Below are 23,493 nucleotides of genomic sequence, written 5' to 3'. Positions count from 1 at the left end.
GAAAGATTAAGATCCTAACAGGCAAGGGAGGAGGAGGAGAAGCTGGTAGCCTTCAAAGAAAGAACTACAGAAAATATTTAATGCTGCTTTTTCGGGCTGGCAGAACAAGACAAATACATTTTCACCTGCTGGCTCAGATCTGACTCCTTATTCACAATTATGTAATGTGCTTTGAAGCACACATTTTAAGCAGGGTCTGAAGGTAAAAGGATCCAGGGGCCATTGTATTGTCAGGGAGAGGAATGTGGTTTTGTGATAGAGGTGGGAATTTGCAGCAGGTCAGGTCCAGCTGCTCAGGGATTAGGTCAGTATCAGCTATCAACACTGCCTTAAGGCAAATTGAATTTTCCACAGAAGAGTGAAAGATTAAGGAAGAAAGAAAAAAAAAGAATCCCCAACCCTGGAACTTAACTAATCACCTGCCACTAAATAAGGCACCATGAACTACTCACCACCTCCACTCTGCTTTATACATTACTGCAATAATTACACGGCACATTTGGTTGCAGCATTTCTAATCCTTGCAGAATAAAAGGGATCCTGCCCAGCTGTGCCTGTGCTGTGCTGGTGGGTGCATCTGAGTGCCTGGTGGTGGGCTCAGCCCGTGGAGGAGGTGTGGGCAGGCAGGAGATGAGCTCAGAGGGATGGAATAATGAGTGTGGAGGTTGTCCGGCTGGGAATCAGCTTTGTCTCAGGTTTGATTCTCAGCTGTGTGATTTCAGAAATTTTGGGGCTGTTGGTTTGCACTGATGGCTGCTGTTAGAGGGGAGGCAAACAAGTCTCTGTGACTTGTTGCTTTTCCTTCTATGGTGGAGTAACCCCAGTATTTCCCACTTTGATGTTCCCAAGGAGTCCGGTAAAAAATTACCAACCTTAGATGAAGATCTGAAAGTCTAAGTAGAATAATAATTAGTTTGTCATGGGGTGGAAAAATAGATTTTTTTGAGTTTTCAGAATGGGGGTTCAGGGGGAAAGATGGAGGAATCTGGGCATGTCCAGCCTTTCTTCTCCTGCTTCTTCTTGGCCTCCATCTTCTGATGTGATGTTGGCATTTTTAGATTGGTTTAGAGGAGAAGCTCACTGTCTAACATAGGTGATAGGTATTGGGAAGTTATGGTAAATATTGCACATGTAGTTTTTAGTATAAAAAGATAACACCACCCCAAGGATGGGCAGAGTGCTTGGAACTGTCCTGCTGAGCAGACCTCAGCTGGACAGGAGAAAAATTTTGTAGATAAGAAACAATAAACAACCTTGAGAACAAGAATAGAAGAGCTGTGACTCCTTCTTCGAGCACCAGACTGGGAAAAGAGACTTTCTGACACATCTGGGGGTCACTGTGAGCAGCAAAAGCCCGAGAGGGAAGGGCTCATGCCTTCCAGAGGTCATTCAGAGTCCTTGGTGATCTCTAAATTGGGTCCCCCAGGCCATGTGAGAGCCCAAGGAAACCCCATGGATTTTCCCTTCCAATGCTGCTGAGCAGAGGCAGTGAGAACATCACCTTTCCAGAAATAAGGAATTTATAGCAGCCCATTAACTCTGTTAATTCTTGTCTTAAGAAACGCAAGGAGCTGCCTGCATGAATCAGTGAAAGGAAGCAGGAGAGGATTTTTTCTCCATCCCTCCCACAGGTGTGAATTGGGAGTGGGGCACCTCCAGCCTGCAGCCCCGGGGGAGCTCTGCAGCATCTCCCACCTGCAGCTGGGCTCTGCCAGCAGCTCCCAGGGCTTTCCCATGGGCTGGGGACGATGCTGCCAAGCCAGGGGAGCCTCCAAAGGCCTGGCCTCCAATGTGAGCTTCATATCTCTGTGTCCATGACAGCTGCAAACTGACTTTTTATCAAAAAATAAGTCAGACCTGAAACTTCAGTTACACTCTGTCGGTTTCTCGGCTGTTTAGGTGACCTGGAAAGGCCCAGGGTGGCCTTGGACAGCCCGCGCTCCAAAGGACGAGAAGAGACTTCAGATCTTTTCTCGGTCTTTAGTGTTTATTAATTGTTTATCTAAAAGATTTTCTCTCGGCCCGACAGAGGTCTGCTCAGCAGCCAGCCATGAGCACACTGAGAGCCCCCGGGGCGGTCACTTATCTTTATACTCAAAATTACGTATACAATATTTATCATTTTCCCCCAATACCTTTTACCCTTATTGACCAGTGCACTTTTAGTAATAACCAATCCCAAAGTGCCAACATCACCACAGAAGATGGAGGCCAAGAAGAAGAAGAAGAAGAAGAACAGGACACGCCCCAATTCCTCCATCTTACTTCTCTAGACCCCCCTGTACAGAAATCCTAAACCCTGTGTTTCACACTCTAATTCACTTATCCCTTCACCATTCACCCAGTGAAATCCTCCCATCCTCATACAGGTGTCGTCTCCCGTGTAGGATCAAAGTCCAGCCACCAGACACTTCTGGCAACATTCCAGGACTCCCGAGCCCCCCAAGGGTGGTCTCGGTCACTCTGCACATCAGTCCTGAGGTGCTGAGATCCCACAACACTCCATGGGTGTATTTTATTTATTTATTTATTTTTATTTATACACACCTGAGTGAGGACTTACAGCTCACCACCCAGGGGAAAAAGGCAAGATTTTGTCCCTTGCTCAGCAGAATTTGTATTTCAGGCATTATGAGGGGATTTGTAAGTGTCCAGCCTGATAACAAGACAAAGCTTCTGTTCATATTTGGGAGCAGATTTAAACCAGCATTCACTGCTTTTGGAAACCTTTCTTTTTGCTACTGTATTTCAGATTTAGATTATTTTTTCCCCCCACTGTTTCATGGTCAGGGATAGGAATATCTCCTTGATAGAAGGCAGTGATGTTTTAACACCACGCTGCTGTAGTCCAGGTATTAAAATTATTTGTTAAGAATGTGATTTAAGGCACAGTCAAGAAAATAATTTTACTGTGAATACTCACTGCAGCTTTAATAGATTTAATAAATATAAATCTGTGTTTCTGGTGACTTCACTGATGCCTCACCCCCCCATATGCCTCTAAAACATTATTACCAAGAAAATTTATGACCTTACCAAAGAAGCTCAGCCACAGCACTCTCTGTTATATGTTATTTAGTGTCCCAAAGTGCTGAGCAAGGGTTTCTGAGGAAGGGAGGGGCGGATCAATCCCACACCTGAGGGCTTTGGTGGCTCTCTTGAGAGGGCTCCATCCCAGCTGACAGAGCTAGCTGCAGTCTGTGGGCACAAGGCAGAGCAGAAATCTCCCACTTTAAACACTGCTCCTCAGGAATGACTTAGCAGATGTGCCAAAGCATCTCTTTAAACCAAGGAGCAGCTTGTCCATCTCCATGGGTGCCAAAGCATCTCCTCAAAGCAAGGAGCAGCTTGTCCATCTCCAGCCATGGAAACAGCCATCCCCCATCCCTAATTGTCCCCACACTCCAATCTGCAGAACTGGATTTCTCTGATGAGTATGAAAATACTGTAGCTCCTTAAGAAATTCTCAGATTAAGCATCACAAATCCTCCCTTTTTTCCTTCTCCTCCAGAATAATCCTTCTCCAAAATCTTTAGGAAATGAGTGGGGTGAGGCTTGCAGAGCACTGGGACAGGCAGGTGCTGCTGTTTTGAGCTGGCCCTGTCCCTCTGGGGTCTCTTTAGTGCCACCAGTTTAAGTTCTGCTGGAAACCAGCACTGAGTCATCACAGCATTAATTCTGCTGAGCTTTCATAAGTGCTCATTTCAAACATCAGGGCTTTATTCCTTCACCTGTGGGTGGAATTTGAAAAAAAAAAATTAATTCCTGCTAAGCAGTTATCAACATTTAGCAGTGTCTTGTGTGCTTTGGAATGACTTCACACAGGGTCCTCTTACAATTTTCAATGGCATCCTCCTTTCTGCACTTGTGTTTTCCTGGGAGCTTGAGCAGTGTGGTGGCTCTGTGCTTGTCCTGGCTACTGAGCCAACACCTGGAATGCTTTCAGACTGAAATAAGTGTTGTTTACGTAATGTAAGTGGCCAAGGCTCCTTTTTGGTAACTTCACCCCCAGTGCTGTGAGTTTTTATGCATGCAGTCACCTTTAGAACAGCTGAATAACTGCATGGATAAATGTGGTTATTATTAAACAAGCAGCAGCAGTGGAAGAAGGGATGTTGGGCATAGATAAGAACTTGAAATAAATCCCTCTGCACTCTGCATGGTCAGGCACCAAATTTTCTAATGGGAACTAGAAATTAACAGCTTTATGTCTTATAAAATGGAGAAGTATGCGAGGAGATCTCATTTGTGAAACAGCCATCATCTTGCTCTTTGTTCCTTTTTGTTCTTTTTTTCTTAGCATTTATTTTTCCTGGAAGTTCATCTCTGTGTCTAAAGATATCAGCCAAACTCTGTGGGAGTAATGCCCATGATCAGACCAGGTGGGACAACTAAGAACCAGACTTTCAACAAGCACTCAGAGTATCAGAGCAGGAAACTTCCAATTAATATTGATTAGAATCAATTTTTCCCCCTCGTTTTACATCCTGTAGGACAGTGTATGTTGTCATCATCACTTTTCCTGCTGCAGTTGTCATATTGATTTTTTTCCTCCTCGTTAGGATTTCAATGAAAAAATGGTTTTTCATTTGCAGTGTAACATGACCAGGGCTGGTTAACTGGAATACATGTGAAAGCAATTAGGAACATCTTGACCTGCAATAGATGCAGGGCCATGCCCAAATGAACTGCTGAATGCACTGGGAAAAGAAAAAAAAAAAAACAAAAAAACATTTATCTGCTTTGCTAAAAGCTCAGTAAAAGTGGGGAAATCTGGGGGTTTGCAAAATAAAACCCAAGTTTGGTGCAGCAGTGACCTGTGTGTTCCCATAACCAGAGAATGGGGTTTGCTCTGTTAGGGTGTCTTGATACAACATTAAACCAGGTCTCAGTGGCCTCAGGGGGAAAAAAGAATCCTGATGTTGCTTTTAGTGCTGTGTGCATTGTGTAATACTGAATATTCAATTGAGGCTGGATACCTTAACCTTGAGTCTGTATTCTGAATGTCAGGGAACTCTGATACAGGGCTGAGTTCCTGCTGTCTCCTGATGTGTCTTTTGGTGTTGCTTTGTTCTCATTCTCACTGTTCTTAAGTGCTCATTATTTAAATGTGAATTTGTGGATGTAAAGAGCAAAGGCATTATGTTCCCTTTTGGAAACAGTGGGCATGAGTGACAGGGGAACTCAGAGAACATAACCCAGGTTGTTTGAATGCTCCTGCTGCAGTCCTGTGTTTGCACAACACCATCACTGTCAGGGCAGCTGACCAGCAAAGCCATCCTCCTTACAGAGGAGAAAGTGCTAAGCATGGAATATCTGTGTTTAAATCCCTATAAACCAGCCCTGACTCTCCCAGCTGTGAGCCCAAGCTGCATCTTTCCTTCCTCAGGCCCTGCTAAAACCAACAGGGGGAACTTTCATCAGCTGTAGAAACTGGATCTGGCTCTGAAAGATGGACAAAGGCTCCTGACACTCCTGCTGAGGCTTTTGTGCCTTCAGCTATCAAATGTGTTCTGTGCAGAGAGCACCATTAAAGATGCATGGCCTGTCAGGATCATTTCCCTGGGGCAGCTCTGCCCGGGCTGGCAGCAGCAGTTCCAGCATTCACAGTCTCCTTGTGCTCCTTCCCTTCCCAGATGGTCAAATCCTGCTGAATCAGGGCCCTCTGAAGCTGGCCCAGCTGTGTGCTGGGCTTGCTCACAGTCAGGGTGGCACTGCCAAACTCCACAGCAGCTCTGGGTGACAAAGGGTGTGCTCACTCCTGGGAGAGGAGCAGGACCTGGGTGAGGGCACCAGAGCCATGGGAATGGCTGAAAAGCAGTTCCTGTATTTGTTTCTCTGGGTCTGGATTGAAGGCACTTGAGATGGTAGTTTCATGTTCAGACTCAGGTGTTTATTATTTCTTACATTTATATTTTCTCACAACCATGAGTTCTGCAGCTTTTCATTAGCAAAGCACAAAATGGCCAACAATCTCCTGTTACAAGGTCTTTTAAGACTAAACTATCTAATTAAGAAAGGACACTTAGATTATTTCCTGTGGCATTCACATTCTCTGGAAAATCCCTTCACCCAGGACTTTTCTCCTGGGAAACTGAGGAGCCTCAGAGAAAAGGAAAACAATTCTTCTCTTATTTGCTTCTCCTGTGTTGTGCTCACATGTGCAATGTGTTTGGAGATTGTTTACCCACAGGTGATTGTTCCATTGCATTCTGCTGGGAGTTGTTTTCACTCTTTGGCCAATCAGGGCCAAGCTGTGTCAGGACTCTGGAGAGAGTCACCAGTTTTCATTATTATCTTTTTAGCCTTCTGTAAGAATCCTTTCTGTATTCTTTAGTATAGTATAGTTTAGTGTCCTTTAATATAATATAGTATCATAAAGTAATAAATTAACCTTCTGAGAACATGGAGTCAGATTCATCATTCCTGCCTTTGTCAGGACATTTCCCAGCAAATAAAATAATTTTCCCTTTTAACCCAATATCTGATCCCACAGAGTCCCCAGTGGGACTTTTCTGCCCAATTACAAAATGCCACCCAAACCCATGAAGAAGAAGGAAGAAGAAGCATGAATAAGAAACTGGGGATGACACCCTGTGCCCTCCACCTTGCTTCCATCCACAACATACTAAAAATCCCAAAACCTCAATTTCTCACCAAGTGATACACCTACACTGCTCTCTATGATCTATTTCACACTTTTGTAGATTCCAGTCTATCTTGAAGTCCAGGAAACTTTCTCCATGGATGAGGGTCAAAGTCAGTGCTGCCCTGGGGGTCAGGGCACCCCAGAGCAGACAGAGCAATATTCTCAGTACACTGGGTTTCCACATTCCTGAGAATAAACCCACCTGGAAACAGGAAAGTGAAGCTCCTCAGCCAGCAGAAGCAGGTGAATGAGCAGGCTGCAAGGACAGCAAGGCTGGTCCATCTCAAGGGTTAAGTGCCAGAACAAGCCAAGGGCCTGAGGTTATGGCTCCAGAAACGTGTTTGCTGTTTTTCTGTTCCAAAGGGTTCTGAGGCCAAGTTTCTGTGTGAGCTTGGATTAAAAAATACATTGCACAGTTGTATATCTAAACAGAAATGCCAGGCACACCCTTAAACCCTCCAGCTTGTCAAATACCTGAATGCCACAGGGTATTTTGTGGCAAAATGTTCTGTACACTTACTGCAAACCAGATTATTGGACAATATTTGCTTTAACTGGGGAGAAAGCTCACAGATAATGACAAAGCACTGATGAGTTTCAAGTCCAGTGCACAGGAGATATTTTAATTAATTCCAATCAATGGTTGCCTAATAGTAGGTGGAAGGGCCTTTAATGGGACCAGTGTGTGAGGGTTGTGTAGAAAATGTCATGGTTTTCCTCTGGTGGTGCCCTGACTTTCCCTCTAAACCACAGCCCTCTGCAAAAGTGACATTTGCTTTCAAAACCAGTATTGCTGTTGTTTACTTTTGCCATTACACTTAGCACTGTTGTGTTCCTGTGGTCAAGGGCTTTATTCTCAGACTTTTTTAACAGATTAAAGAAACCAGAATTTAGAGAAATGAGTGGTGCTGCAGGTCTTTGGGGATGGTGCAGACCCCATTTTGCAGGGGTACCAAACCTGGTGGCACAGCTCTGCTCTGGGTTTTGTGTAAGGCTCTGCTTTCTCTGGGTATGGTTCCCAGGCTGGAGAACAGGAGCATGGCCATTGTTATCCAAATTTCCATCAGCTTTGTGAACTACAGGTGAAGGCCCACCCTGTTCCACAAGTGAATTATGGGCTGGGTGATTTCCTCAAGGCCAGAAACTGAGAGATTTAAGGATGCTATCAGGAGGGAGAGTTGCAAATAAAATAGCATTTTCTCATCTAAATGCTAAAACATCTTTCAGTAGCCCTTTGCTGAGATGTTTTAGAAGCATCCTGCTATGTCTGGTGTGATATTTTCTTCCTAAAACCCTTCATTACTAACACCAGAACTGTCCAGCATGGCCTGGTTTCAGGTAGCCAGAGGGTCTTGTTCTGATTCAGTTTTTTTGGAGACTGTATTTTGAGGTTCCCCTCCTCATGAGCAGCTGTGACCTTTAAAATCCCTGATATCAGTCTATTGCCAGTGTGTCAGTGCACCAGCAGCCTTGTGCTTTCATGTTCTGGTCTGTAATAAACATAAACCAGCTTACTGCTGAACTTCAAAGTTTCCATCCAGGTACAAAGTTTGCACCTTGAGATGACCTTTGTGAATAATTTCCCCAAAATGCAGTGAAGAAGGTAAATAACAGGTATTAAAGTGCCCTGTGAGGGTGAGAGGAAGGAAACAAGCTGTAGCAGTATAAAAGGTTTTCATCTACCAAACTATGGACAGAGAGAAATGCTTGGAGCTGTCTGGGCGGTCTCTCCAGAAAGTTCTGGATGAGATGGCACTCACCCCACATGCTGCAGCAGGAGGGAGGCCCCAGCAGGGCTTGGAGGCACTGGGGAAGAGGTAGGGGTTAAATGTGGGATAAAATCAGGGCTGCTGCAGGGCTGTGCTGTGCTGCAGTGCAATCCCTGCTTTCACTGCAGCTCCTGTGCACAGTGCGGGGAGGAAACCACCTCCAGAGCAAATCCCCTCAAAGCCAACCCCAGAGGGTTCCATGCCAGGCACTCAGGTGACCCCACAGGTGAGCTCACCTGGCACCAGGGCGCTGCTCTGGCTGCAGGCATCCCTGGCAAGGTGGGGCAGGCAGTGCCCATTGCTTCAGCCCGAGGATGAGGAGGAGTAAATAACAAATTACTGCTGATAACTGGGACAGAGCTTCACCCTGTGTGAGCTCAGGCAGCTCCTGAGCACAGGGATTTTGGCTTGTGACCTTGCAAGCTGTGGATCTTTGCCCACTAGCCTGTAACATTTCCTTCCTGCCAAGGCTTCACAGGCTCTTTGTGGGTTTAGAGAGGTTTTTCTCTCCAGACCTGCTCCTGGCTCTTATGCCAGCAGGTGACCATGCTGGGAAGGTCCTGGTGTGACAGTGCAGCTTTCAGTGCCTTGCTGAGTGCTGGGGCTGGCACTGAATGCTCTGCCTGCTGCGAGTTGGCCTTTGTGCCTGCAGAAGAGGAGGAGTGAGTGGCAGCCTCTGATAAGGGTGTGCTGTACAAATATTGGGGATTGATCAATTAATCCTTTTTTCTTCTTTTGGTCTATTTACAAGGTACAAACTGCCACTGGCACCATCCCATGTCTCAGTTTTCCTGCAGTGGTGAGGATACCCTTGGAGAGTTTCCTGGTGTGCTGGGAATTCCTGGTGCCAGTCACTGCCCAGTTTGGTGTGGACTTTCCTGGTGCAGATGTGGACTTTCCTGGTGCCGGTGTGGACTTTCCTGGTGCAGGTGATGTCCCCAAGGTCACAGCCCCTCCCACCAACCTTTGCAATGTTTTTTACTAATCTGAAGCTGGAGCATGAAATATCAGTTACCTTTGACTTTTCTTGCTGCAGCACTTTTTAATTCAGCTGTACCAGTTGAATGCACCTTGGTTTTGCATCCTGGTTTATTCTCAGCTAATCTCTTATATCCTCTCCTGACCTTCTACTGAAATCAGCGTGAATATCCCAGATCTACCCCTCTGTCTCTTTTAGTCCCTCAATTCTGCTGCTACTTTCACCTTCCCCTTGGTGCCCTCCTGTGTCCTCTCTTCTCTTACTGATTTCCTTCATCTAATTTCCCTTTTTAAGCCAGACTCTGGTTTTTATTCCACGTGTGAGACATTTGAGAGATTTCCCATGACATCAGCACTTTTCAGGCCCTTGAATTCATTGTTTGTTTGTTTGTTTAACAGAGAATAATCAATTTCAGTGTTCTTACTCATGAATCTTTCCTTATTATATTTTTTCACCACTGGCAACAGTCTGGCCTGAACATCATTTCCTTTTCTTGCTGTTGCCTCCTGGAGAACCCACACCCCACAGCTGGATCGCTCCTCCCCTCCCACCACCCCGCAGTTCCCCTTGTGCTGCACCACTGATTTCCTCCCACTCTCTGTGCTCAAAACCTGCCCTCATCTGCAAGTTTGCCCATTTCCTTTTGTTTCCCCATCCCTGTTTTACCCACCTTTATTCCCAGCACCCTCCCAGTGCTTTCTGTGCCTCCCTTGGCTTCACCTCCTGCCCTGGGTGAGCCCCAGTGCTCGGAGCAGCCGTGGCCAACTTCTGCCTTCATTTGTTGTCTCACGCCTTGTTCCTCCTCCCCAGCCCTCAGGGTGCTGCCAGGGTGCCCATGGGCATTCCCAGGGGTGTTTGGATGAGCAGGCAGGGAGAGGACACGTTCCTCTGCTCTGCAGAGCCTCTTCACAGCAGGTTTAAGTGAGGACACGGGCTGCTCGCTCTCCATCTGACAGCAGCTCTGAGCTGGAGTCAAACAAACACACCAGGAGACCTTGAAAGACCACGAAAGGAGAACTTTGCCAGGGCACAAAAACTGCAGAGATTGGGAGCACAAGTTGAGGAGGAGAAAGGAAAACACAGCAGCACCCTGAGCCCTGTGTGGGGCTGCAGCCCAGCTGTGCCCAGCTGTGTGTTTGACAGGCTGACAGCAGCCCTGCATGCTGGAGCAGAGAGCACAGCCACACGTGTCCTGCATGCCTGCAGTTCTGCTGTCACCTCATTTCTTCACTTTAAACTCCCAGCACAGCCCCTGGCAGCTCCTTCTGCGCATCCAAGGCACTGGGACTGCTCAGTGTCCTTCAGCCTCTGCAGCTTTCCACCTGCTTGTTTAATCCAGGAGGCTCCTCTGGCCACTGAGCAACTTATGAGCTATGAAAGCACAAGAGAAAAATCCCCTTCTTAGGCCTGGGTGAAATCTTTCCAGCAAATAGGGAGCTCCCTGAAGAAAGGAGTTTGAGCGACCAAAGCTACCTGTGAAATTGGATTGAATGCTGCATGAGGAAACTAGGAACTGAGTCTTTGAAATTGCTGGTTGCTTTAGTGGTGCTTTTTGTGCAAGTTCACCTTTGAAATGTCTTTTTTTTTCTTAACTTAGGTCTCTGCAAAATTTTATTTGTACTGGAAAAAAAAAAAAAGAAAACTTAATGCCATGAATTTTGACTATATTAGTAAACAAACATTGTATTTCTCTTCTAGCTCCAAATCTTTGCATTGGCAACTGAAGCAAAGGCTTTGATTTGCCAGAAGGAATGAGGATGATGCAGATGCCTGCAGGCTCTCAGATGAGATCAGCCCTCCCTCTGCCCTGAAGGTCTCCACCTTCTCCCATCCCAGGCCCTGGGCACTGCAAGATCCTGCTGAGGCTGTAGCTGTCCTTATCCTCCCAATAACAACGCTGATACCCAAATTTGAACAGAAAGGGGGGGGGGGGTGGGGGATGTGAGAGCAATTTTGAGGATATTTTAGGGGTTTTTTAATCTTGTAGCTGTTAAGCTGCGTTTCAGCTCTCTGCGCTGACTCACCGGTCTGGCGCAGGGCCAGGGCGTTTATGAGACTCCCCCTTCATTTCCATACGTGCCTCAGAAAGCAGCTGTGCTTACAACACAATTTCAATAAACAGACAACTGAATTATGGACTTCAGAGGCTGATGCAAAGTTGCTGAGCTCTCCAGCGCCCTGGGCTAAGGCTCCTGCTGCCAGGCTCAGCTTTGGAGAGCCGCCTCCACCCTGCGCAGCCCAGGGCTGCCAAGGTCCTGGCTGCTGAGCTAAGTCTGTAATTAACCTCTAACGTGGCCAAAGCTCTTCCCATTCCATCCATCCTGCACCTATAGCTCTGTGGATACAGAGAGGAGGGGAACACAGATGCACTTTCTTCTCATCACCTTTGTTTTTGGATTTTTGCACACACAGAGGCAGCAATAAGACAAGTTTTGCAGTTAAGCCATGTCTCTGTGGGTCGCTTGCTGACTCCTAAACTGGGGTTCTGCCATGCTGCAGTAGTAATAAGTGAATTCTGGACAGAGCTCTCAATCTCATGTCAGAAAAAGCTCCCACCTTAGCCAGACCTTCACCATGTGGTGTCTCACACTCCTGTACTATTGCAAAGATTCAGGTTTGTTACCCGTGACCACTTACCTACACCTAGTCCTGTTTCAGGGAGTGACTCACATTTCGAACCTAAAGGCCTCTCTTGGGCTAGTAGGGTTTCAGTGAAACCCCACAGCTCAGTGTCAGAGCTGCTCCCCAAGGATCTGCTCATCCTGGGAGGAGACTCTTTCCCAAGGAGAAATGGAGTCCATGGTGAGTAATCCTCCAAACCTTCTGAAACCCACTTCACCCTGGAAAACGCAACTGGTCCCAGACACAATATCTGACAGCAGCATGAGGAATCTGCTCTGCTCCCAGTGGGTGAGTGTGGGCTCCCCAGTGCCACTCCCTGCCCCAGGAGGCTTCTTGGCTTCTCTCCCAGCTCCAGTGACTGGTTTGACTCCTGGCAATGGCTCTTATCTGCCTATAAAATTGGCATAAGGCACACTTCAGGAACAGCCTTTGATTTTGGTATCAGTCACTCTGTTTAAAGCAATGTTACCCTGCATTGGGGGGAGGTTGTTCCTCCTAAAAAATTCTCTGTGACCCCATCATATAGGAACATATCCCAGCAAATATGAACCTGCTGCCAGGCTCAGATATTAATGCCAAAAACCGTGGCAAAACAGTTTCTAAACCACATATACATTTTCCAGCCTCAGTGGGGGCAGCAGCATCCTTGTGCTAAGCCAAAAGTCAGGGTAAACCTTATCCATATGCAGCTGGAGGGCAGGCAGGCAGGGGCGCGACCTTCCAACGAAATTCAAAGAGGTTTTTTAAAAAATATATTTATTTATCTATCATCATTACCCCTCCCGGCGACAGAAGCCGCCCCACGCGGCCTTTCCCCGTGCGCCCGGAGCCCGCAGCAGCCGCTCCCGCAGCATCCCCGGGGATGCTCCGCGCCTCCACCTGCGGGGCGGGCGCCGCTCCCCGCCCGCCTCCGGCCCCGGCCCCTCCTCGGGGCGGAGCTGCGGCCGCAACCGGGGCCGGAGGCGGGCGGGGAGCGGCTCTGCGCGGCGCCGCTGCCTCCCTGCGCTCCCCTCCGCGCTGCGGGGCCGGGCTGGCTGCGCGCAGCTCCGCGGTGAGTGCGGGGCCGGGGCCGGGCGGGGAGCGGGGCTGGCTCGGTTCGCTCCGGCCGGGGATGCTGCGGGGGTGCTGCGAGCACGGGCGGGCGCGGTCCCTGCTGCAGGCACGGCGGAGTTTGGGGAACTCCAGCCCGGAGCGGGCTCAGCCGGGCACGGCTCAGCCCGGCACGGCTCATCCCAGCTGGGCTTACCCCAGCACGGCTCAGCCCGGCACGGCTCAGTCCTGCCCGGCTCGGCTCACCCCGGCACGGCTCAGTCCTGCCCGGCACGGCTCAGTCCTGCCCGGCACGGCTCACCCCGGCTGGGCTCACCCCGGCTGGGCTCATCCCGGCACGGCTCAGCCCGGCACGGCTCAGCCCGGCACGGCTCAGCCTGGCACGGCTCAGCCCGGCACGGCTCATCCCGGCCCGGCTCATCCCGGCCCGGCTCATCCCGGCCCGGCTCACCCTGACTCGGCTCATCCCGGCCCGGCTCATCCCGGCCCGGCTCATCCCGGCCCGGCTCATCCCGGCCCGGCTCATCCCGGCCCGGCTCATCCCGGCCCGGCTCATCCCGGCCCGGCTCAGCCCGGCACGGCTCAGCCCGGCCCCTGCCCTGGCACACGGATGATGAGGATGTTCCTTCCCCCCGCTCTCTCCGCGCAGCTCTGTGTTTCGGGTTGTAGCGGTGTTTGCAGCGCGGCTCGCTGGGGATGTTCTGGGCTGTTCGTGGGTGGGTTTTGCTCGCTGCGTGTGGAATTCCGAGCCCTCCTGGCACGAAAGGGGTGTGGAAGAAACGGACTCGAGGTAGTGTAAATACAAGCGACCGGAATTGCTGAAATTGGCGTTGCAAGTGCTAATTTCAGGTGGGGTGAAGGGCTTTTGGGGACAGTCTCCTTCAGGCTCTGGCAGACCCGGGGAACTTCAGTCTGAACTTCAGCCCCTTCTCCAGCTCCAGGGCCTGAGGTGGCACTGCTGGCAGAGATGCTTTTGGTGGACTGACAAGCCGCCAAATTCTGGTTTATCTCTATTTGCTTATTGTGAAAAGATCTGTTCTGCACGGTGAAAAGCGCTCGGGGAGGAGGAGGAAGATGCTTCAAGCTGCAGTAGGGTAATAGCTGGAAAAGTGGCTTTTCACAAATTGTCAGAGAAAGGACCGGGTTCACAAACCTGGAAAAAAAACCCCCAAAACCCCAAACCCGTCTCTGAGCCCTCCTGTTCCCTAGCAAACCCTCGGGGAAGCTCGGGAGCAGCGGCTGCCCGGGCTGCCCTCGCTGTCACCTTGACCCAGCCTCCCCTGACCTGCTGTCCTGAGCCCTGCCATTACTGCTAAGTGGTTTTTCACAGATGGAAGCGCCAAGTGCTGCTATGGCAGAAAGCAGAAGGGTTTTTTCTGGCTGGAACAGAACTTAGTCTGGAGGTGGGTTGTGTTTGTTGTGAGAGATGTAATTTATTAAACCCTGATAGCGAATACTTTTTTCATTCATGTTTTTTCCTTCCTTTCCTTCTCAATGCTATGGGTTGGATAAAAACTGTGGATGATATTATAATACTCTTGTTACAGTATTTTCATGGGTTTTGCTTTATGTCCTGAGATCTCTCATGAGGCTGGAATTAAAAAAAAATAGCTAATTTTTCCTCTGACTGAAAAACATAAGTGACTATTTAATAAGAAAAATAAGGTTTAAAGTGTTGAACTCCAGATATGTGTGATGGATGTGATGAAATGCTGAGATATCACATCTTCTTTTTGCCATCAAGACCACGTGTCCAGGATGTGCATTTCTAACAATGTCTTGTTGTTGAGTCAGTTGTTGCAGGAAAAATGACTCTGTGTAAGTGTTCTGGTACCAATTGTACCAACTCCTCAGTGCTTCTGCAGTCACTTTGTTGGAACCCTATTTTCACTTGGTTTAATAATTTATAAAATGCCTGTTGCCTCTAGGCACATTTCATCCAGCAAGAAGAAAAACATCAACCAGTGTTTACTGGTTACGAAGCCTGAGGTTGACAAATAATGAAGCTTTTGTGGATGAGGGGGTGTCTCATTTTTATCTTATATAAACTCACAAAAATGCAGGATTTGTGCTGAAAGTCTTGTTGGTTATTACTTGGTTCTTTTCCCCATCCTTTAAAAGGTCTCTTGCCTGCTGGTGACAAAGTGGGTTTTAACTGTGATCTTCCTTACCCTGATTTTGGGTCTTCTTCTCCTTTTTCTTTTTGTGTCTGACTTCAGTTTAGCAGCTCTTGAGTATTTAACAAACGTCAAGCAAGGTGGCAAAATCACATCCTACAAAATCACATCCTACATCTTCACCAGCTGAGCTGCTTTGGCTGAAAGAGATCAAGCTCTTTTTGGGCAATAAATTGCTCTCTCAAATCCTCTGCCAGATACTTATGAGCCACTATCATTAACTGCATTTTGAATCACTCATTGAGCTGGAGGGGGGAAATTGGCCTGCAGTTCATCTCACCTCTTTTGAAACTGCTAAATGATGATTCAGTGACCTCGGTGGGCAAATTATATCAGCAGCTAATTGGCCTAAGAAGAAAAACTTGCCTGATACCAAATAAACTGGCTGCTGCTGTTCATTATCCTGAGGAGGATGCTCCAGGTGAGAGCTCCAGTTTCAGGCAGTGACAGGGTTTTGTTGTGGCACTGGCAAGGGGACAGAGTGAGCTCCTTCTTTTGGCCATACCTGGGTGTGGTGTCCACTGCACCTCCAGCAGGTTTGGAAGGTATTGTCCTTTGAAGGGTAAAAATCTTAGCTCTTCAAGCTTACCTTCGCCTGTGGTTGCCCTCTCCTCTTCCTCCTCAGAGGTTAAACCTGTTCACTGGGGTGTAGTGTTTTTGGAGGTCTTGGCTCTGGGGGGATCCCAGCAGAGCTGAATTTAGGAAGGAAAGCAAAGCATAACGCAGGGGTCCTGCTCATCACCTTGTCATTCCCATCCCTGCTTTGGCAAAGCCCTTTCCAGGAGCCGTGTGCCACTTGCCAGAGATCCCTGGCAGCTTCCTGGCCCTACACTGGGGACAGGGGTTGGGGTTAACCCCTTGTGGGCAGTGAAATGTGCTGGGTGCCAGCAGAGCAGGGCAGTGAGCTGTGCCGTGCTGCGGTCAGCCCGACCTCGCTGCTTGTTCTGAGCAGTTCAGGGCCAGTGGCTTCTCTGCAAGGAACTGCAGGTGGGTGCCAGGGTAGAACATCCAGGTGTGGCCTGCTCAGCTTTCTGTGCTTAAGCAGCTGCAGGAGCGAGCAGGGATGTGTGAAAGGGGTCAGCTGGTGGCTTTTGCAGGGCTGTTAGTCGACTTACACCACCTCCGAGGATGGGCTTGCCAGCTAGCTCATCCTTTAGGGAAGTTTCAAGAGGCTTATCACAATCTTACTAGAAATCTGTCGTCTTCTATTAATCTGCTTGTCTCTCCTTGTCTCCTTCCCGAGCGCTCCCCTGCACATTCCCCTCCACTGCCCCTCACCAGCTCTGCTGCTTGCCAGAGCCTTGTTTAGGGCTTGCACAGTTTTGAACTGCCACTTTTTACCATCCAGCATGTTTTTTCTTTATATATCAAAAGATTTATATTTTTAAAGGATTTCTCTGCAGGTGCTGCTCCTGAAAGGACGGTGGAGCCCAGGTGCTTTGCTGGCTGGGTGGAGGTGCAGGGTGGTACCAGCAGCAAGCTGGGTCCAGCTCTGATTAAAGCCCACTCCTAGGTCAGGTCCTGCTCAGCTGCAGGCTCAGAATAGAGCATGGGGTGCTTGGCCACAGCAGCAGCACTAGGGGCAGCTGATGGTGGGTGGGAATCGCCTGCACCTCACCCCTGAAATCAGGATGGCTCCCAGGGATGAAATCAGGACAGTGTGCTGGGCTTGGCTCGAGCTAAGAGCAGCAGCAAAGCTGTCAGACTTGGGGAGGGGAGAGGAATGAATGCAGCACCGTGGGTCTCACAGCAGTGGGCAAGGGTTTGTCAGTGGGGCTCTGACGGGACTGAGTCAGGACTCCGTGCTGCTGTCTGGGACAAACGACACCTGCAGGGTGATGTGGCTCCTCCTGGCAGAGCTGTTCCTGGCAGCTCTCAGAAGCATGTCAGCATTGGGGTTAACAGCCACGTAGGCACTGAGGAAAAGGAATGAATAGCTTGAGGAAGGCTAAGCCTTAATACCCAAACAAAGCAAAAAAAAAAATAAAAATGGTGTATCGTTTGACGGGGATTAAGTGAGCTGTGAGATCCCTGGCTCTAGAGGCCCAGCTAGGAAATAAATGCACAGCCTGTGACAAAGGTGGCTTGGCTGTCCCTGCTCCCAGAGACAGCATCCATGTGCTGCTGCAGGTGCTGAGCTGCTGGAGCCGCCCGTCTGCCTCTCCCCTTGACTTTCACAGGGATGCTCTTTCTCCTGCACAACACATTGTTTGCTCTCCTTGAATGTTGCTAGCTGGCAGGGAAAGAGATCAGTCTGTTTTTTTTCCAGAATAGTCAGCTGATTTCATCCCATGGGAAGTGGTTGAAAAGCATGAGACAGGTGGGTTGGCATTCCTGCTTTGTAGCCCTCCATAATTCCAGCAGGAGAAGGATAAACGGGAGAAGTGCAGTTGCTGGGTACATTTCCATGTTTGCATTTGAAAGAGCTTGATAGGCTGTGATTAACGGGGCTAAATGGAAGCTTGATAAATGGTGAATTCAAAGGAACCTCAAACGAAAATGGCATTACCAGGAGGCCTTGGGGTGCTATAAAGGGCAGGTGTGGGTCTGCTGTGGTGCTGTTTGGTTATGGTGGGCAGAGAGCACTGCAGGAAGGTGTGGTGGTGTTCACAGGGGTCCCAGGATGAGGGAAGAGACGAGGATCTGACTCCACGTTTCAGAAGGCTGATTTATTACTTTATGATAAATATTATATTAAAACTATACTAAAAGAATAGAAGAAAGGATTTCATCAGAAGGCTAGCAAGGAAAGGAAAAGAATGCAATGATAACTGCCTTGTGTGTCCTGTGCACCTGCTGAGGGACAGCCCTGTGGCTGTGCAGACACTCCTGCAGGTGGTTGTTTTTCTCCTGGTTTGAGTGAATGTGATGTTCCCAAATTGAGAGTGCCACACCTGCACCCAGAGCCCCCGTGTCCCCATAGCCAGGCTCCAATTAAGGATGCTCTAAAAGCAGCAGGCCAGCTACCATGGCCTTGCACATGAGAACCATTGGCCTAATCTATTTTTACAGTGAGTTAAACTAGAAAAAGGTACTGCCACTCTAGAATAAGAAGCCACCTGGGGAGTTAACCCAGAATAGTTGTTCTGCTTTGAATTCGCGCCCTATCTCACTTCAAGATAACTTTCCTTCCATCTTTGCAGGCCCTGTAAATGCAAAATACAGGGCATGGCTTAAGCAGGATCCCTACCAGAGCCAGGAAAACACCTTCTTTTTCCTGAATTCTTCTCTGCATCCACACACACTCCTTAATTCAAGCATCCTTCTCTGTCATGAATCTGCCCTGTTTCATTCTCAATCCCTGACAGAGATCTGTGCTCCTTTCCCACCCCAGCTCTGTGCTTTGCTCCAGCACCCTGACTGCAGCTCCCACAGCCACCTCTGCTGTCCTCCCCGTCCCCATCCAGCTCCTGAGCAGGTGACACTCAGTGAAATGAGCATCCTGAGTGCTCAGGATTGTGCAAAGAGCTTTTCTCAGGCTCGCCACCTTTCTCAGCGAGTCAGTGTGAGCAGCAGCTGAGAGGCAGCATCAGGTGGGTTTTCAGAGCTGGGGCTGATAATTTGGGCTGGCCAGGGGTGGCAGGTGTCAATTATTTGCAGTGGCCAAAGGCTTTGCTCTGGTGCTGCTGTGGTCTGGTATCCATCAGGAGGAGCAGTGAGGATGTTGGCGTGATGGTTTGAGTTGTACTGCTGGGACAGTGCTCCTCTGGATTTGTCAAGCTCAAGTTAAATGTATGTAATTTTAACATCTCCTGATTCTTGGGGAGCTGACTCATGCTTTCTTGGCCTGAATGATTCATTGCTCTTGAACTCCATTGCTAAATTCATTATGCAACAATTACAGGGTTGGGAATGCCACCCTAAGTGCACACAAACAAGCTGGCAGCAACTCCCCCCTCCTTTTCTCTCACCCCGAGCTGCCAAGAGATCTTCCTTGGGAGTTTGCTCTTGTCCTGCTTTGTAGGTGTGAGGGTCTGCCATGTCTTGCTGCTCTGCCCTTGAGCTGGGAGGGGCAGGAGTTGCAGGTTGGGTATTTCTGGAAGAGGGGACAGCTCAGGAGGGAAGGATGGGGATGCACAGCTTCATTCATGTGGACCGGTTGCCTTAATTTTATCCCAGCTGCTCCATATGATGATATGGCATCCTTAATGATCCATAAGGGAAAATCCCAAGTGTCAGACCTTGCTCTGAGGTGCTCCATGTGGTGATGTTGGAGTTTGGCAGCATTTCATGGGCACAGATTCTGCTTGGTAACTGGCACAGCAACTCAAAGGTCAGATACTCCAAGGGGAAAGGTGAAGGAAGGCAGGAGGAGAACCCTGTGCTGGCTGTGAGGCGTCCAGTAACACCTTCCTTTTCTCTCCTTGGTGGGGCTAAGCTGAGATTTAGGGACTTGGCTTTTTACTAGTGAGGTCTCGAGCAAGAGTTCATCTGCCATGTGAAGTTAAGTGGGTTTTGTACAGGGTGGGTTTTGCTGCCCCCAAAGCAGTGGAGATGAGCAGTGCTGTCAGTGGGATGCAGAAGGGTCATCCCCACCATCTGCTGGAGCAGGTCAGATTTCAGGCTTTAAGGTGCCCCTCTTACCTGAATTTGACTCCTGCACTGGTTTTTCTGCCGTCCAAAGAACATTTCTTCTCAGAACAAACATTCAAGTCAGGTACCTGCTGAATGGCAGGGTTGGCACCTCTGACCAGAAAGCCCTGCAGAAAGTCTTCCCTAAGTGTCACAGCCGCCTTTTATGAAAAATCCTTTCCTTAGGATTTTTTCTCCCAAGAAGCTGAGAGGCCTCAGGAACAAAATGTAAACATTGATTATCTGCTGCTGTGGAATGCAACAGGGGCATCTGTGATTGGTCTCATGGGGTTCTTTCTAATTAATGACCAATCACAGTCAGGTGTCTTGGACTCTCTGAGAGTCTCAAGCTTTTGTTATCATTGCATTCTTTTTCTTTCCTTGCAAGCCTTCTTGATGAAATCCTTTCTTCTATTCTTTTAGTATGGTTTTGATATAATACATATAATAAAATAATAAATCAAGCCTTCTGAAACATGGAGTCAGATCCTCGTCTCTTCACTCTTCCCGGGACCCCTGTGAACACCACCACACCTAAGAGCAGCCATTCTTCCCAGCTGAGGCCCTTAAATCTTGGTATCTTTGGGAAGAGTCTCTCCTGGGCAGCTCTGACTGTTTGAACATTGGGACAGCAGAGAATGGCTGAATGTTGGGCTCATCAATGGCTGAGGTTCTCAAAGGTTTTCCGAGGTTTCCCTTGGTCCTCCTTGGCCTGTGGCAGCGGAGTCCTTGTGCTGGTAATCTCAGAAATGGCAGAAGCAAAGTGAGGACTGGACTGGTGAATTGCTGTACCAGTAATTCTGGTTCCATGCTCGCAAGTCAAGTTAATCTAAAGTATCAGAAATCCTATTTTCAAACGAGTAAGTGGTAAATATTTGATTAAGCTAGATGTCAGAGCAATTGTATTGTCAGAGCAGCGAGTCAAGCCAACAACCACCCTGACTGTGGCCAAGAGGAGATGCAGAAAGCACAGAAAGTAGGGCACGTATGGTGACGCGCGGGTTGATAAAAATAAAGGTTCTTCAGCAACAGAAAATCTGCCTCTCAAGCAAGGCAGTGGCAAGCTGCTCCCAGAGTCTGATTTCAGAGTGAAACTGGCGATGTTGGCGCCGCAGAGAGCCGTGCTAAGGTTTTGTTAGCATTCTGCTAGCTAAACATTCGTTTCCATCTCCTGGCTCGCATGTGAGATAAGGCGAGTTCCTCCGGAGAGGCGGTGCTGCTTTCCCGTGCAGCTTTCTGCTCATCTGCATCTTAAGGAGCCTTTGTCCTCTTCAAGTATTGTGCTTCCACTTTCTAGAAGATGCCCTTGTAATATTCCTGCAGGCTCCCAGGGAAAGCATCCTGGGTTGTGCTGGTGCTGGTGGTGGGCGCTGCTGTGAGTGGGCTGGCCCTGGTACCCTGTAGCAGCTGTAGGGTGCTGCAGGGGGGTCTGTAAGTGTTGGATCAGCAGCCTTAGGTCCCCTTCTTGCATGCTGGGGGCCAAACTTGACCTGCAGAATCGGGATGAACTGGAGGATGAATTATTTGGTGAACCATGCGTGGCTTTGGTCAATAAGTCACCGTGGAGTTCACCAAGGTATAAGGGCTAAACCCTAGACAGCAAATCCAGATGTTTGAGCTGTCTGGAACAAAGCATCCCACGCTGTCACATGGATAATTAATTTTGCCCACAGTCTCACCTCTTTACTCTCCTGTGGACACCCTGCTGTCCCTGCTCAGCGGAGGCAGGAGGATAACACCATCCTGAGCAGCTGTACAGGCTCCCTGATGGATGCAGGATGGGTCACAGGGTGTCTTTGTATCTTATTTTGTTCAGGCCTTTTGAGGATTATTGGAATTGTTATAATGTCAATAATGCCCATAAGCTTTAGGGTTGAGTGCATTTTGTTAGTGGTAATTAAATGCAACCGCTGGTTAAAATGGATGGATCAGATGGTTGGGAAGAGAATCCTCCCATAAATCTCCCACAAAATCAATATTCCCGCTGTCAGGTGTGTAGCAAATGCTTTTAAATTCTGCCGATCACCGGCTTTGTCACCGTGGTGCTATAAAGGTGACAGAATCTCACCTTTCCTTGGAAAGGGACCAGCAAGGCAGGGCTTTCTTCTGGTGGCAAAACCCCCCAAAAATCAATAAAAATTGTGGAATGCAGTCCTGCTGGATGGTAACTCTCTGTAAGCAGGCCCAGCCCTGGGGCTGCACATCTGCACGGGGGATGTCTGCAGTGGGAATTCCCAGGGAAAGGCACATCCCTGTGCACAGCTGGGACCCTGCAGGAGCCCTCCCTGCTGCTGGCACATCCCCCTGGCACGGCCTGAGGTGCCCAGGAGCTGCAAATGGAAAATCCAGGCACTTATCTAGCTTGTTGCTGTGCCACAATAGGGCTGTTCCTAGGATTATTTTTTTTATTCCGTGGGCCAAAATATGTGTAAATGGCTTTAAACAATGGAAGGATTTCTGTTAAAAAGAGTGGGGTGAGGGTGTGAATAGGGTTGTAATTTATATCTTGAGGGAAGGGTGTGGGCTTTTCCAGTGGTGTTTTTGAGATTCTGTTGGAAATTAGCTCGGAGCTTGCTTTTTTTTTTTTTTTTTTTTTTTTTTTTAATTTTCCCTATGTCTTATTTTCAAGCCTGTTTTGAGGGAAAATTGTTGTTTTGCAAATTACAGATCTCTCAATGTGTAGCTGAAAATGTCAGGAAGAGGGATGCAGTTTTGGAAGCCTCCACACATCTGTCTGTGGCAGGGTTGATAAAAAATGGAAGCTCTAACCAGAAAAACAAATAAAAAGAGGTAATATCACTGTCACAGATGGGGTCGGGCTGCTTTCCCTGCAGGTGTCTGCACTGCAATCCCCACTCCCATATAATGTGCTGTGGAAAAAAAATAAATTGAGAGCCCAATCGGAGACTTATGCCCTCAATTAATTTTTGTTCCACATAATTGGAGCTGCTGCATGCCTTTCCTTCAATATTTAACTGCCTGGCTCAGAGGATGGGGCTGCTCTCGTGCGAGGGAAGTTGGGATTCTCTTCGTGTTTGCACAGAAATCCCATTCTGATCCTCTTCTCTTTGCCTGAGGGCAGGGATCCTGCTGCTCCTCTGATGCTGCAGATAAATTTTGTTAGCAGAGGGGAGCAAAGGGGAGAGGGGAGTGGTGTGTGCTGGATTCTTGGAGGAATAAAATTTCCTTGTCTTCAAGCATCTTCTTCCCTGGAGCTGTCTGGGGCACGGTCAGAGGGGAGAGCTCTGCTCTGGTTCCATGTGCTGAGACCCAGCTCAGGGAGAAAAGCAATCAGGACAATTAGTGAGTGCTGCTGAGTGGGGTTTCTCTGTGCACTGGCTGAAAGGGGAGTGCCTTGTTTGCACATTGGGACAGCAGAGAAGAATGGCTGAATATCGGTCTCATCAGTGGCTGAGGTTTTCCAAGGTTTTCCTTGGTCCTTCTTGGCCTGTGGCGGCAGAGCCCTTGTGCTGGTGATCCCAGAAATGGCAGAAGCAAAGAACTGGACTGGTGAATTGTTGTTCTGCTGTAGTTAGAAATTGAGCCCTGAACTTTCTGATTTTTAACTCAACTCGAAATCTCTGTTAAGATTTTCAAGTTCAAGCTGGCAGAAATGCCCCCCTGCCTTCTCCTTGTGGAATTTCATGGCCAAGAGCCCAGGGTGTCTGTTTTTAC

At 48.6% G+C, this 23,493-nt stretch overlaps 1 protein-coding gene across 1 annotated transcript in view; it reads left to right on the top strand.

The window, feature by feature from the left end:
- Positions 1–12,992: 12,992 nt before the first annotated feature.
- Positions 12,993–23,493, top strand: part of PPP1R16B (protein phosphatase 1 regulatory subunit 16B) — a 64,631-nt gene continuing 54,130 nt past the window's right edge. The window contains exon 1 of the mRNA XM_058036396.1: positions 12,993–13,070. The gene's annotated coding sequence lies outside the window, so the exon portion shown is untranslated. The remainder of the gene's footprint in view (positions 13,071–23,493) is intronic.

The sequence above is a fragment of the Melospiza georgiana genome, chromosome 17 (genome assembly GCF_028018845.1).
Source record: "Melospiza georgiana isolate bMelGeo1 chromosome 17, bMelGeo1.pri, whole genome shotgun sequence".
NCBI lineage: Eukaryota > Metazoa > Chordata > Aves > Passeriformes > Passerellidae > Melospiza > Melospiza georgiana.
Note: the sequence above shows the minus strand (reverse complement) of the source record. Positions and strands in the feature narration are given on the sequence as shown.